Source organism: Ostrea edulis, chromosome 7, assembly GCF_947568905.1.
Source record: "Ostrea edulis chromosome 7, xbOstEdul1.1, whole genome shotgun sequence".
In the NCBI taxonomy this organism is placed as follows: domain Eukaryota; kingdom Metazoa; phylum Mollusca; class Bivalvia; order Ostreida; family Ostreidae; genus Ostrea; species Ostrea edulis.
In genome coordinates this window covers 30,225,215-30,238,867 of record NC_079170.1, presented here as the reverse complement: position 1 = coordinate 30,238,867, position 13,653 = coordinate 30,225,215, and the positions used below count along the sequence as shown (strand labels likewise).

The following is a 13,653-nucleotide window of genomic DNA, read 5'->3' as shown; positions in this document are numbered from 1 at the left end:
TTATTGCTCTAGCGCTTGTAATGACAGCTTGCACTGTATGCTTCCTAGGAGGCTGAGCAAGTTCTAGATTGATATAGGGTCTGCCGGGGTAATAATGCATCGTAAAGCGCGTTGAGCAGCATACGCTGGAAAAGGCGCTATAAAAAACCAATCATTATTATTATTATGTATGTATACCTTGTACCCGGTTTAAGGAAAAGGTTCCTTATTTCAACAGTTTTTGAACATGTATTAATCACGTAATACACAAATAGGTAACAGGCAAATGACTCTCAGATAAATGTGAATGTTGTAAAATCAAAGTCACTAAACACCTATATATGAAAAAATCCTTCATTTAAACTGTAATGTTCAAGTTACACTTTAAACGTACATACACCGTCAGGCGTGTTAAACATAATTTATTCCAGACATTTAGACATGGCGGTAAACTACAGAGATGCAAGAGGAATACCTCTAGTTCCATTATTAGATAAGTCGTACGACAAACATATCAGTACATTACATCCCCCTCACTAAAATTAAAGACAGATTTTGTTATCTAACACACAGATATTAGATGTAAGATTTTATGAAAGTCTATCAACAGTTTGTGACAAAAGTCTGAAGTTTGTTTTAAACACTTGAAGTAAACAAAGAATAATAACAATAACTAATCTCTCAGAACTTGTGTTCTGGCAGCCGCACGGGGATTATTTTACCCCAAAGCACAGTGCAAACTGCTGACTAGACATGCAACTAATATCAAAAGTCACTAACATAATTATTATGTACAAGCACTTCACAAGTTAAGTTTCACTGGAGGTTTTACGATTCGTCCAGATCTGGTTTGGAGTGCATTATTGTGATTGGCGGGTTTGTCGCTGACGAGAGGTGTAGCAGCATTTTCTATGGTAGACTCATTGGAACAGCTGTCTTCTATAGGGTCGTCTTCTTCATCCTGTGGGTTTTCACCTGATTTGTGAAGATGAACACGATTTCTGCGGTAAAGTCTCCCATTGCTCTTTACCAAATACGATCTCGGTTTATCTGTTTTCTGTACCACAATTCCTGAAGATAAGGATTTCGAGCCAGGTGTTTCTATTCTGACTGTTGTACCATTTTCTAGGGGTGACAACTCCTTGACATTTCTTCTCCTGTCATAGTAAAATTTCTGCTTAGCTTTCTGTGCGTTAAGGTGTTGCTTTACTTTTCTGAGATCATGTGTTATCGGCTTCAGAAAATCTTGTGATGCTGGCAACGTGTTTCTAGGTCTGCGTCCCATTAGGATTTCAGCTGGTGACAATTGGATATTTTCCAGCGGTGTTGTCCTATAGTCGAAGAGTGCGAGCTGCTTGTCTTCACACTTCATCCATAAGTGTTTTACGGTTTGTACTGCTCTCTCAGCCTCACCATTTTCGCTTTGAAAATGGGGACTACTTCTTTCATGTTCAATTCCGTGTTCTGCGCAGAAGTTTTTGATGGTAGCTGAACTGAACTGTGGTCCATTGTCCGACCGAAGTATCCCTGGAAGTCCATGGCATGCAAGGGCTGTTTTCATGGCCTCTATTATCGCTGCTGTTGTCTCTGATCTGAGTTGTACAGCATCAATGTACTTAGAATAATAGTCCACAAGAATAAGGTATTTCTTGCCCTCAAATTCAAATAAATCAGTTCCAACACGACTGTATGGCAGGTCTGGGGTTGGTGTTGGCATGAGAGGTTCTCTGTTTTGCTGTTTCTGATACTCTGCACATGACGAGCAATTATTTACAGCTTGTTCTATGTCAGCATTCATGGCTGGCCAGTACATGACTTCCCTGGCACGGCTCTTTGATTTGACTATTCCCAGATGAGACATGTGTAAGAGGTTAAGCATGTCTTTACGCATACTGGGTGGGATGACTATTCAACTGCCTTTGTACACAATGCTGTCAAGGACGGATAGCTGATCCCTTGAGTCAAAAAACTGTCTGACTTCGTATGGACATTCATTCTTTGTGTCTGGCCATCCTGTTTGTATGGTACTCATGAGAGTTTCAAGTTCACTTCTTGTTGATCTCTGGATTTCTGAGTATTTTTCAGGTGTTATGGATAACATACAGATCATATCTGCTTTCTCACTCTCATCTTCACTACTTTCCTCTAGGTAAGCCCTTGATAAAGTGTATGAAATATACATTGTGGTTCCCTTCCTGTATTTGACTGTGATGTCGTACCATTGTAGTTTTATCATCATCTTTTGTATCCTCATAGGAGCTGACAGTAAGGGTTTGTTAAACAAGATCTCTAGGAGCTTATGATCACTGTACACTGTGACCTCCTTGCCGAAAATGTAGTTGTCAAATTTCTGGCAACTATATACAATAGCTTGCATTTCCTTCTCAATTTGTGCATATCTCTTTTCTGTTTCGGTAAGCGCTCTGGAACCATAAGCTACTGTGCGACCTTCCTGTATCAAAACAGCACCTAATCCATCTTTACTCGAATCACATTCGATCTCAACTGGCTTGTTGACATCAAATAGAGCTAATACTGGCGGCTTGGTACACACTTCTTTCTCTGAAAGCCTTTATCCTGTTCGTGGTTCCATTGAAATTCAACGTCCGATTTGAGAAGGATCCTAAGAGAAGCATCCAAATCACTCAGGTTTGGAATAAACTTTGACAAGTACTGGACAAGTCCAAGGAATCTGCGGACACCTTCCTTGTCGTGTGGTGCTGGCATGTTAAGTATAGCCTTGATTTTGTCAGGGTCTGGTTTGAGTCCCTGGTCCGACACTATATGGCCCATATATGGCACACTGGATTTGCGGATTTTACATTTTTCAAAGTTCAGTTTTAAATTGTAGCTGGTTGCTCGTTTCACTACTTTCCTGAGTATGGCATCATGTTCCTCTAGTGTCTCTCCTGCTATGAGAATGTCATCTATGATGGCAGATGCACCTTTGATTCCGGATATCATGTTGTCCATGATCTTTTGATAGATTGCTGGTGCTGATTTTATGCCGAAGGGGAGGCGAAGCCACCGATATCTTCCTATAGGCGTGTTGAATGTTGTTAAATACGAGGACTTCTCATCAAGCTGGATCTGCAAAAATCCTGATTTGGCATCTAATACCGAAAATATCTTGGCTTTAGGTATGTCTGATACGACATCTTCAATAGTCTTCATTGGGTGATGCTCACGTTTTATGGCACGGTTCAAATCTCTTGGATCTATACAAATGCGTATCTTTTCTCCCTTCACACTGACTACCATCGAGCTGACCCACTCTGTTGGCCTGTCCGCTTTGGTAATGTAACCATTACTTTCCATCTCTCTTAGCTTCTCAACTGCCCTGGGCTTAATTGCTGCTGGGAGTTTCCTTACTGGATGAATAACTGTTGGTACAGATTCATCAATGCTGAGATGGTATTCTTCAGGTAATGTTCCTGTAGTTTTTACGAGTTCTTGATAGTCTCTAGAAAGTTCACTTTGTGCACTTTCTGTAGTTTCAGTCACAGCTGATACTTGAGTCTGTGAATCTGAGTCGACTCTGTATATCAATCCTAGAGCAACTGAGGTATCACCACTGATGATATTATCTTGGTCTAAGTCAACCACTTCAAAGTGAACGTTGATTCTACGATCACAGTGGACAACGGGTAGAGATACTGATCCTATTGGTTTGATCTTGTGGTTGGTGAATGACTTCAGGGTCTTGTTCGAATTCTCTAGTTTGCATCCTCCCAAGTTTCTAATTTGAGCTGATGTGAGTATGTTAGTCCGGGTTCCAGTGTCTATCCTGCAGCTGACTTGCTGATCCTCGATACCAAGGTGAACATCCCATTTGTCATCCTGCGCAGATCTGACAGAAGTACACATGCTAATGGTAAGTAGTTCTTCTCCCTCGGACTCTGGGTCTCCTTGTACTGTGCTGACTTTAACATGTTTCAGCCTCCGACGACACACTTTCTTCCAGTGATTTCGTTGTTTGCAATAACTGCAAGTGGTTCCTTGTGCTGGGCACTTTCCATATTCATGTTCCAGACCACAACTTGAACAGTTCCGATTGTCATTTTATATTTAGAGCTTTTTGGTTTGTCAGGTTTTGCACTTTTGTTGCGCGACACATTGTTCTTTGTAGGTTGCTTCTTGTGTGAACGAGTGTCTATTTTTAGCACTTCTTCTCCTCTCATGAATTTGACTTGTGCCTGTGACAGTTCAAACTGCTGTCCAATTTCTATAGCTCTCTTAAGTGTGATGTCCTGGCCTTGTTCTAACAGCCTCTCTTGCACTTTCTTATGTCTGACGACACTAATGATTAAGTCAATCAAAACATCATCGTTATCCGCGTAGTCACAGTCCATAGCTAAGATCTTAAGATCCTTGACGAAGTTATCGAAAGTTTCTGCTTCCTTTTGTGTTCTTTGATGGAGTCTGAATCTTGCCATTCGCTTGTTTTTCTTGGGACGAACGAAACTTTCTAATTTCTCCTGAATTTTCTCTGGATTGTCCTCATCATCATTTGCAAACACAAAGGTTTTGTAAACTTCCCTACCTTCTTGTCCAATCCACATACCAATCCTTATGCTTGGCATTGGATTTAGCGAGTTGCCCTTTAAAGATGAAGCCCACGTGTTGCCTGAACCGGCAAAATTCCTGGTACAAGTCTCCGGCTTGCCAGTCGAATCTAGGCTGATCGAACGGAAGAGCTGTCATTCTGAGTTCCTTAATTCTGACACCGTGTAATGTTCAAGTTACACTTTAAACGTACAGACACCGTCAGGCGTGTTAAACATAATTTATTCCAGACATTTAGACTACAGAGATGCAGGAGGGATAACTCTAGTTCCATTATTAGATAAGTCGTACGACAAACATATCAGTACATTACATAAACAATATTTCAACAGTTATCGATCATTGTACGAGTCATGCATCATATTAAGTTTTTGAATGGCTAGCTAGTATTTGGGAGCATCCATCAGTTTTACTGATATTCTTCTCTTATTCACAAGTGTTTTAGTAAAATGTATCCAGGCGTCATTGGTTTTCCTACTAAAGCATCACACAGATTTCAAGATGGCACTTGATCATTTTTGTAAAATCATAGATGCAGTTTACATGTGTTGTTCAATTTATTGCTACGGTTTTAAAGCTAGATATTTTTGTACAATGGTCTTTTGATGGCTGAATTGTTGTATGACCTTTTTCGTCTGTTCATCCATCTGTCTGTTAGCTTTTTTTGTGACGAGGTTATATCTTTCACACTATGAGGGCTATGGCTATCAAACGTGCTCAACTGATACATCTCGGGAGGGGTGTTTTTTTTTTACCTCCACTAAAGTTTGATGAAAATGAGTTTTGAAAATTCTATAAAACATATTAGATTTTCTAACATAAATAATGGTGTGGGAAAATCAAATATGTATTTTATACACAACCACGTTAAGTTAGACCTCAGTATTTTTGTTTCTAAATCTACAGTATTTTCTGCACTTTATTCACGCTTATCACAATTTGGGTGCATTATCTTTACATAGTTTTGGTTTAGTTCACTGTTATGATGGTAACATTTTCATTATCAGGGTCTTCCATCTGCTGTCATTGGATGAAAATGACTTGTTTGCTGTAGATTTTGAATTTATTCATAGTATTATTGTTAATTTTGATGAAAGGTGAAGATAACGAACAGTGATCAATCTCATAACTCCTATAAGCAATACAAAATGGATTGTTGTGCAATCACTGACCCCTAGACACACCAGAGGTGGAATCAGGTGCCTAGGAGTAGTAAACATCTCCTGTCAACCGGGCAGTCACACCCGCCGTGAGCCGTATATCTAGATCACGTAAACGGAGTTATCGGTAGTCAAAATCAGTGTGCCAAGAACGGTCTAACAATGGATATGAAACACGTCAGACAGCATTTGACCCAATGATAGGTTGTATTGGCAAACTAGATCGTTATAACAACAAATAGAATTTGCGAAATGGTGATTTTAAACGAGACTGTTGAAACCCCAGTACCATCAACGTGTCAGTAGATTGCTTCAATTTAAAAACTGACCGTACGCAAAACAACCTCTTGCGTATCGAATATCGAATCAGTTGAGAGATATAAACACCATATGTAGGGGATAATGGAATATATCTATATAAATATGGGACATTGACGATGGATAAGCTGAAATCATCCCGTTTATCCCCTCTTGTGTGTCTGTGTTTGCCCAACTATCTATTATGTACTACTTATAGGAGTTATGAGATTGATCACTGTTCGTTATCTTCACCTTTCATAAAGGTGAGTTGTTAGTTTGCCATTAATATCTACTTTCAATAATATCTTAAGTAGCAGTCCACGTAAGAATCATGCAGAAGGTGGCATACTGATAATCTTGGATTTTCATTAAAAATTTCCATAACTCTTCATAATAATGATATATGAAGACATGCAGAGTAAAAAAATTGTGCATCAATGGTTGCTATGGAAATTAAAGCATTTGTGTTTCCATAGCAACCACTGTATTGGGTTTTGTAAAGTGCAGAAATACATAATTCTTAAAATTTGTATAAAAATGAAAATAATAATTTTTCAAACAATGATAATTTATTTAGGTGAGGTAAAGGTTACTTCAATATAAAAATGTACAATACTAATGAAATACTATTATATGGTATCTGTAGAGGACTTAGGAATAGGCATTGTTTTAATATTTATCAATTTTCTGTAAATTCAACAATTTTAAGGTATTTTAAATACATATTACTTTAGTTATCCGAAAAGTGCCAAATTTTGATACATATTTTCTAAACAATCAATACTAAGTGTACTCAAAATCAAAATCAAAAGAGTCGGAAATGCACATAGTAACGGTTGCTAGGCAACTCTTTCAGGCCCATTTCCAACACAATAAAACAAGAATATCTGCAATATATGCATTAAAATGATTCCATTAACTGAAAATAAATGCAAATCATCTGGGTTCACTTTAATTTATTGACATTTCAGACCAATTGGAGAAATCAGACTTCAACCACTTAGCAACGCACATAAAATTTAAAGTTGTATGATTAAATTGCACTGGAATGAGAACCTAATGCAAACATACCAACATATGATTTTCTACTGATATGTTGAATCCAATTAAGACATCAGGTTTAACTATATCACCATGGCAACCAATTTTCCCTAGCAACAAGCAAACATTTCAAACTGTACAATTCCAATTGCCTTCAAATGAGAATATAATACAAATATATCAACATGTAATTATTTACTGACATGTCGGACCCATGGAAGACAATATGTTTACACATATCACCATAGCAACCACTTTCCCTAACAACACTTAAAATATTTATTTGTACAATGCCATTGCACTGAAACGAGTATATAATTGAAAAATATCACCATATGAATCATGATTCTCTACTGACATGCCATACCCATCGAAGACAGTGAGTTTAATTATATCACCATATACTTCTCTCTCTCTCTCTCTCTCTTTCTCTCTCTCTACTGTATCTTTATAATTATTCTACATTCATGCTTGAGTGAGTCTCTCTTTATGTACAATTTTGCTGCAAGTAAATTTTCCTGGTACTCCTCAAGCTATGAAATCTTGTCATTATCCAAGGTGAAGATAACGAACAGTGATCAATCTCATAACAATCTCATTATCTGGTTAATAGGCCTCCATGCTTCTCATAATTTCTATGAGGATTTCAAACCATGCAGTTCCATCTGCAGCCAGATTGTGAAGTCTTTTTAAGCTTGTGATGCAGGACAAGTAGTTAAAATCCTAAATAACATGGCCCTTGAAAGATGATGAAATAAGTTTCTTCACAACAGGACTGGTAAATTCATATATGTACAATGGTTGAATGGCAGGCAGTCCCAATTTTTTGTCGAAAGCTGTCTGCTGTGAAGGTACATTTCTTTTGTACTCAATGATGTTACCTGAAAATAGTTTTGTTGGTTCAGAGACATTATTTCTAAAAACAAGAGGCCCATGGGCCACATCGTTCACCGGAGTCACCTTGGCCCATATCTGAAGACTTTCGATATATATTTGCATGTAAAACTTTAGTCCCTATTATGGCCCAAACTACCCTTTGCAAACTTGAATCTACAGTATGTCAGAAAGCTTTCATGTGAATGTCAACTTCTTTGGCCCAATGGTTCTTGAGAAGAAGATTTGTAAAGATTTTTCCTATATTTGTATGTAAGACCTTGACCCCCCCCCCCCACTTGTGGTCCCATCCTACCCCCCGGGGGCCATGATTTGAACAAACTTGAATCTACACTATGTCAGAAAGTTTTCTTGTATATATCAGCTTTTCTGATTCAGTGGTTATTTAGAAAAAGATTTTAACTATATATTTGTATGTAAAACTTTGATTCCCCTTGTGGCCCCATCCAACCCCCGGGGCCCATGATTTGAATAAACTTGAATCTACATTATGTCAGGAAGCTTTCATGTAAATCTCAGCTTTTCCAGCTTAGTGGTTCTTGAGAAGAAGATTTTTAAAGTTTTTCCCTATATATTTGTATTTAAAACTTTGATCCCCCCTTGTGGCCCCATCCTACCACCAGGGGCCATGATTTGTACAAACTTGAATCTGAAATATGTCAGGAAGTTTTCAGGTAAATTTCAGCTCTTCTGGACCAGTGGTTCTTGAGAAGAAGATTTTTAAATGACCCCACCCTATTTTTACATTTTTGTGATTATCTCCCCTTTAAAAGGGACATGGCCCTTCATTTGAACAGACTTGAAAGCCCTTCACCCAAGGATGCTTTTGGCCACGTTTGTTTAAAATTGGCCCAGTGGTTCTGGAGAAGAAGTCGAAAATGTGAAAAGTTAGACAGACAGCGACGGACAAATGTGATCAGAAAAGCTCACTTGAACTTTCAGCTCAGGTGAGCTAAAAATTGCACAATGTTAAAAATGCCTATTCATTGAAACAGATATTTTCCATAAATGTATGTCAGTTGCTATTAAAAATTCATTTTACGTTGGGTAATCATGGGATGTATTTTTTCAGAGTGCAGTGCGAGTTATTTCAATGAATGTTAATCATATCCATTGGATGAAGACATAATTTGGCATTGTTGATAATTTATTGTGTACCTGATAAAAAAGCAGGGTTTAAAGAAGTCTAGTGCATGCTCCAATTTTCCTTTATCCATCTTCCAACAAATACGCTTCCCCTTTTCCTGAAGTACAACACCTATTTTGAAGAAGAAAATATATAACATATTTCGAAATTAATTACAACTCATCATTTTTTGTCAAACAAAGGGGTCTAAAGACATTGAACAATATTTCTAATATCATTATTGATTTGACCTTTGTCTTGATTTTGTGGCCTCAAATACCATCAAGAGGCTCATGGGTTTCATTGCTCACCCGAGTCATCTTGACCCTGCTGCAGTGATTTTTAAAAGATTTGTTTCCAATCTTTATTCCCATGAAAATTTTTAACCCTATATTGCGACCCAAATCTAGCCCAAAAAGTTGCGATATAGCCTACTTGAATTCACATATGGGGATGCCTCAAAACCAATATGACTAACATGATCTTGCTGTTATTGAAAAAAACATCTTTTTTAAAGATCTTCTTTCAAGCATATATGTCCTATATATGTAAATTATGATTCATTGAGTAACCATAAACCAAGGGTTCATTTTACTGAGGGAAAAAACTTCAAATGAACTTAGGAATGTTGGTATTATGATAGGATTTAGTGTGGCTCTGTGACACTTACACTGTCTTAAACATTTGTTTCAATCAATTTTCTGAATAGTCTAATATAAATCTCCAATTGTGTTTCACACCTACCCCTAGGGCCCAGAATTGAACACACAGAAATATGAAAACCTGTTCATGCATGCATATTGATATGGCTAGTCTAATCATGGTAATCTGTTATTGAGATGAATATTTTTAAAGATCTTCCATACATATACCCAAATAAAACTTAGGTCAATTATTGTGCTATACCCTACTTTCTAGGACCACAATTTGAACAAACTTAAATTGTGCAATATCTGTGAGTTTAACCTGACTACTAGTAATGCCTGTCTTTTATGAAGATTTATTTAAAAAATTTCCAGTATACTTAGAGCCCCTATGGTGATTTAATCTACACTATGTTGAGAAAGGTCTTTAGGTAAACATTAAATTTCATCTATGTGATATAAAATCAGATATGAGATCAGAGACATAGATAACATGTTACTTAGTCATGTAAATATGCCATATTTCTTGATTATCTCCCCTTTGAAGGGAGCATGACCCTTCATTTAATTTGAACAAGCTTGAATCCCCTTTTCTCAAGGATGATTTTTGCTAGATTGACTGACAATGGCTCAGTGGTTGTAGAAAAGATTAAATTTTGAAAAGTCTACAAACAGATGGACAGACAGACAAAACCTCACTAAAATGTTCAACTCAGGTGAGGTAAATAGGATAATATGCTCTGTGGTTTATCAGTATACCAAGTTTGTTGTCAACCAAGCAATTGGTGTGACTGACGGGTGCAAACTTAATTAATATTCCAACTCACATAAACAGGACAATATAACAACCTGAACAATACATATATTACATGTAAATATATACATGTGTATATTTACAATGACAACGGTTTTTCATTTTCATACATGCAAAGCAGATATCATGATGTATACCTTTAATATTGCTACATGACTTTGCATGTATTCAAGTCTGACCCATTCAAGTTCTAATTCTAGGAATCACGTCCATATTCTGTTGTTTGTTGTATGGCAAGCAAGTCATGGAATCTTCTTGGAATTTCAGTGAATAGATTCCTTGTATACTGAAATTTAAGTAAATATATTTCATTCAATGAAGCTGAATTACCAACTATCAATGTGTGGTGATAGCAATGATCTCGATACCTGCAGAGGTGTCAATAATTCAATTTTCAATCAAGTTCACAAGTTACCAAATTCTGTAGACAACAAGTATAACAGACATTATGATCACAGAAAAATGGTGATCAGGTAAGCTATACAGACTTTTGGTTAAAAGACCCGTGCTAAATCATTACATCCGATATATTTTTGCTGATAAGAAATATTCATTTGATTAAAAATTATGTTTGAAATTGTCCATCTTATGCAAAATTAACTAAAATAGATTCTTAAGGTCTTCATATTTGATGTGATAAAAATTAGCTAATGAAGAGCACTTTTAATATGTATTTTCAACTATGTGGGTTGTGATTGGATTTTTAAAAATGCACCTATACTGGTTATAAGAAAATTAAAATGATTTTGATATAGAATTAGGTGTCACAAATAGTGTTTCCTATTTTAATTATTATTCCATGGCTAAGACAATCAAAAATCATTAATTTTGAATTTCCACTGTGATGACATCGTGATTAACAACTATGTGGAATCAACATTTGTACTTTTCTCAAAAATCAGATACAAAAAGACTCATGAAAATTCATGGGACTAGTGAATTTTCATGGGATTGAGGCTGCTCATAAACCATGAGTCTGGGGCTTATCTTTAAAAGCCCTAGTAACAACCCTGATGTGTTATGAAATTTGAACCTGCGGTACATGTGTTAGATTAGAGTTATGAGGATCAAGATACCCCAACATATCACCATATGGCATATGTCATTGACTTGTCTAAACAATGTGTAACTGTTGACCCACCAGGTTCAGTAATCATGGGGTGGGGTTGTTGAATCATTCATTGAAATAACATGAAAAAAGAGCAGTGATTCATTAGTTTCATTTTAGCTGATGTGTTTTGATTTTAGCCTGTGGAAGAAAAAGTTACTTTCAACCACTGGTTGGCAGAGGGAAAACAGAAGTGTTTCTAAAATGACCTACATTTTAAAGTATAATAATTTTACATAGTTTTCACCCCCCCCTCCCTGATACTATTTATTCATTAGTCAACAGCTTATTTATGGTACAAAGCAAAATAATTATTAAAATAAAGTATGGTGAAATTAGCTTAAGTAACCAATACATATTTATGATTTATTCACACAAACTTACCTGCACCGCCACCCATACTGGCCATAGCATTTTTCCACAAGCATGTTGCTCATCCCAAATGTTAATGATATGTGCCCATATCCGGTTCGTATATCCAATACAATTGACCGAGTGATCTGGGAAAACACATGTAGTATTCCTCATCCACTCTAAAGAACTCTGATGATATAAAACAACCGAAAAATCCCAACGTGTGATTGTGAAAATAGACACAGGCGCAGGCGGGCCTTGTGTCATGGATTTCCCACAATGTGATTTGTTTAAGGAGCATAAATATCGAGCTACCGATTTCTTATAGTCATTCACATAAATTGTCTTTGAAACTTCTTCACATGGAGTATTTGTCCATAAAGAATGTTACAAAACGGCACCGTCTGTCTTCAAACCGCCAACTCGTATGACATGTTGTCATGTTTCCCCAAACAATCGTATCTTTAACACTAAAGAGTTAGCAAAGGGAGATAATAAAATCGTCAATCTGCTAGATCGTACGTAGTTTTTAAAAATCTGTAACTAATTTGTAAACATGTTTCCAAATGATGTTTGTTATTTCTTTTACTGTCCATACTATTGACTTTATATATCTATTAATTTTTAATGACAGTGTCCGATAATTAATTTTTATGACCATTTTCATTAGTGCTCTTTATAAAGAAAACAACGGGAAAATATTTTTGAAACCGAATATCCTTTCAGCCGATTAAAAATCTTAAGAAGGATTCAAGGTGAATTTTTTTATTGGATCATGTTCAAAACATGATTTTCGTCAAAATTAGCCATTTTCCAAGAGATTTTAAATTTATAGCTGTGCCGCTTTTTTTTTCATTCTGCATGATTCTTACGTGGACTGCTACTTAATATGAAGCAGAAGTGAACGATTCTGTGGTGTCTTTTATTTCGACATATGAATGAAAGTTATTATTGTTAATAGATAAAACATTGTCGATATATCTAAATGTCGAATTGAAGGCCACAGCAAGAGATTTCTTCTCACATAGAAGTTTTTGAATAAATTCTGCTTCATATGAATTTAAAAACAGGACAGTTAGCACCCGAGCACAATTCGTGCCCATGGGAATTCTGACAGACTGTTAGAAGACCTGATCACGAAAGACCACGAAGATATTGTCAATGAGGAACTCTAGCATATTTTTTTTTAAATTTCACTTTTTTAAAAATCAGAGTGGTATTTAGCAAAATAGGTTTTTGGATGACTGATCACTAGATATGAATATTTCCGTTTTCCATTTTTGTTGAGGAAGCAACTGTCTATGATGCCAAAATGTATAGTCTTCAAGTTATCGTGAGGAATGGTCGTGTAAAGTGTTGAAAAGTCTTGCGTTTTGATGTTGATTTGAGAAAAGTTTTGCGATTTCAATTTTACTAAAAGTTTTAAGAATCCACATATGATTTACACCGTTTCTTGCATATATAGAGGCACAGTAAGTTTGAAGTTTCTCCTTCACAGCGGTTGATATTTTCGTGAAGAGCAATACGGGGCTTGGTACAGCATTTACTGGATCCAGCAATGTATATTTGTAAGGATTTTTATTTTCATTTTTACATGAGGTAATGCAGTAGTAGCTAAGGTGAGTATTGTCGGTCGTGGACCTCTTGTTCTCACATGTCTAAGCAAA

The 13,653-nt window shown here is 36.4% G+C and overlaps 1 protein-coding gene and 1 long non-coding RNA gene across 2 annotated transcripts in view; one reads left to right on the top strand and one right to left on the bottom strand.

Moving 5' to 3' along the window:
- The window catches only part of LOC125654652 (uncharacterized), a 534,947-nt gene that overhangs the window by 516,281 nt on the left and 5,013 nt on the right, over positions 1-13,653 (top strand). The gene's annotated exons all lie outside the window — the stretch shown is intronic.
- On the bottom strand, positions 9,119-12,567 carry LOC125661776 (uncharacterized). Its single transcript, XR_008796847.1, has 3 exons — positions 12,017-12,567; positions 10,662-10,810; positions 9,119-9,198 (listed from the first exon to the last, which is right to left on the bottom strand). It is a non-coding gene; the product is annotated as an uncharacterized LOC125661776 (long non-coding RNA).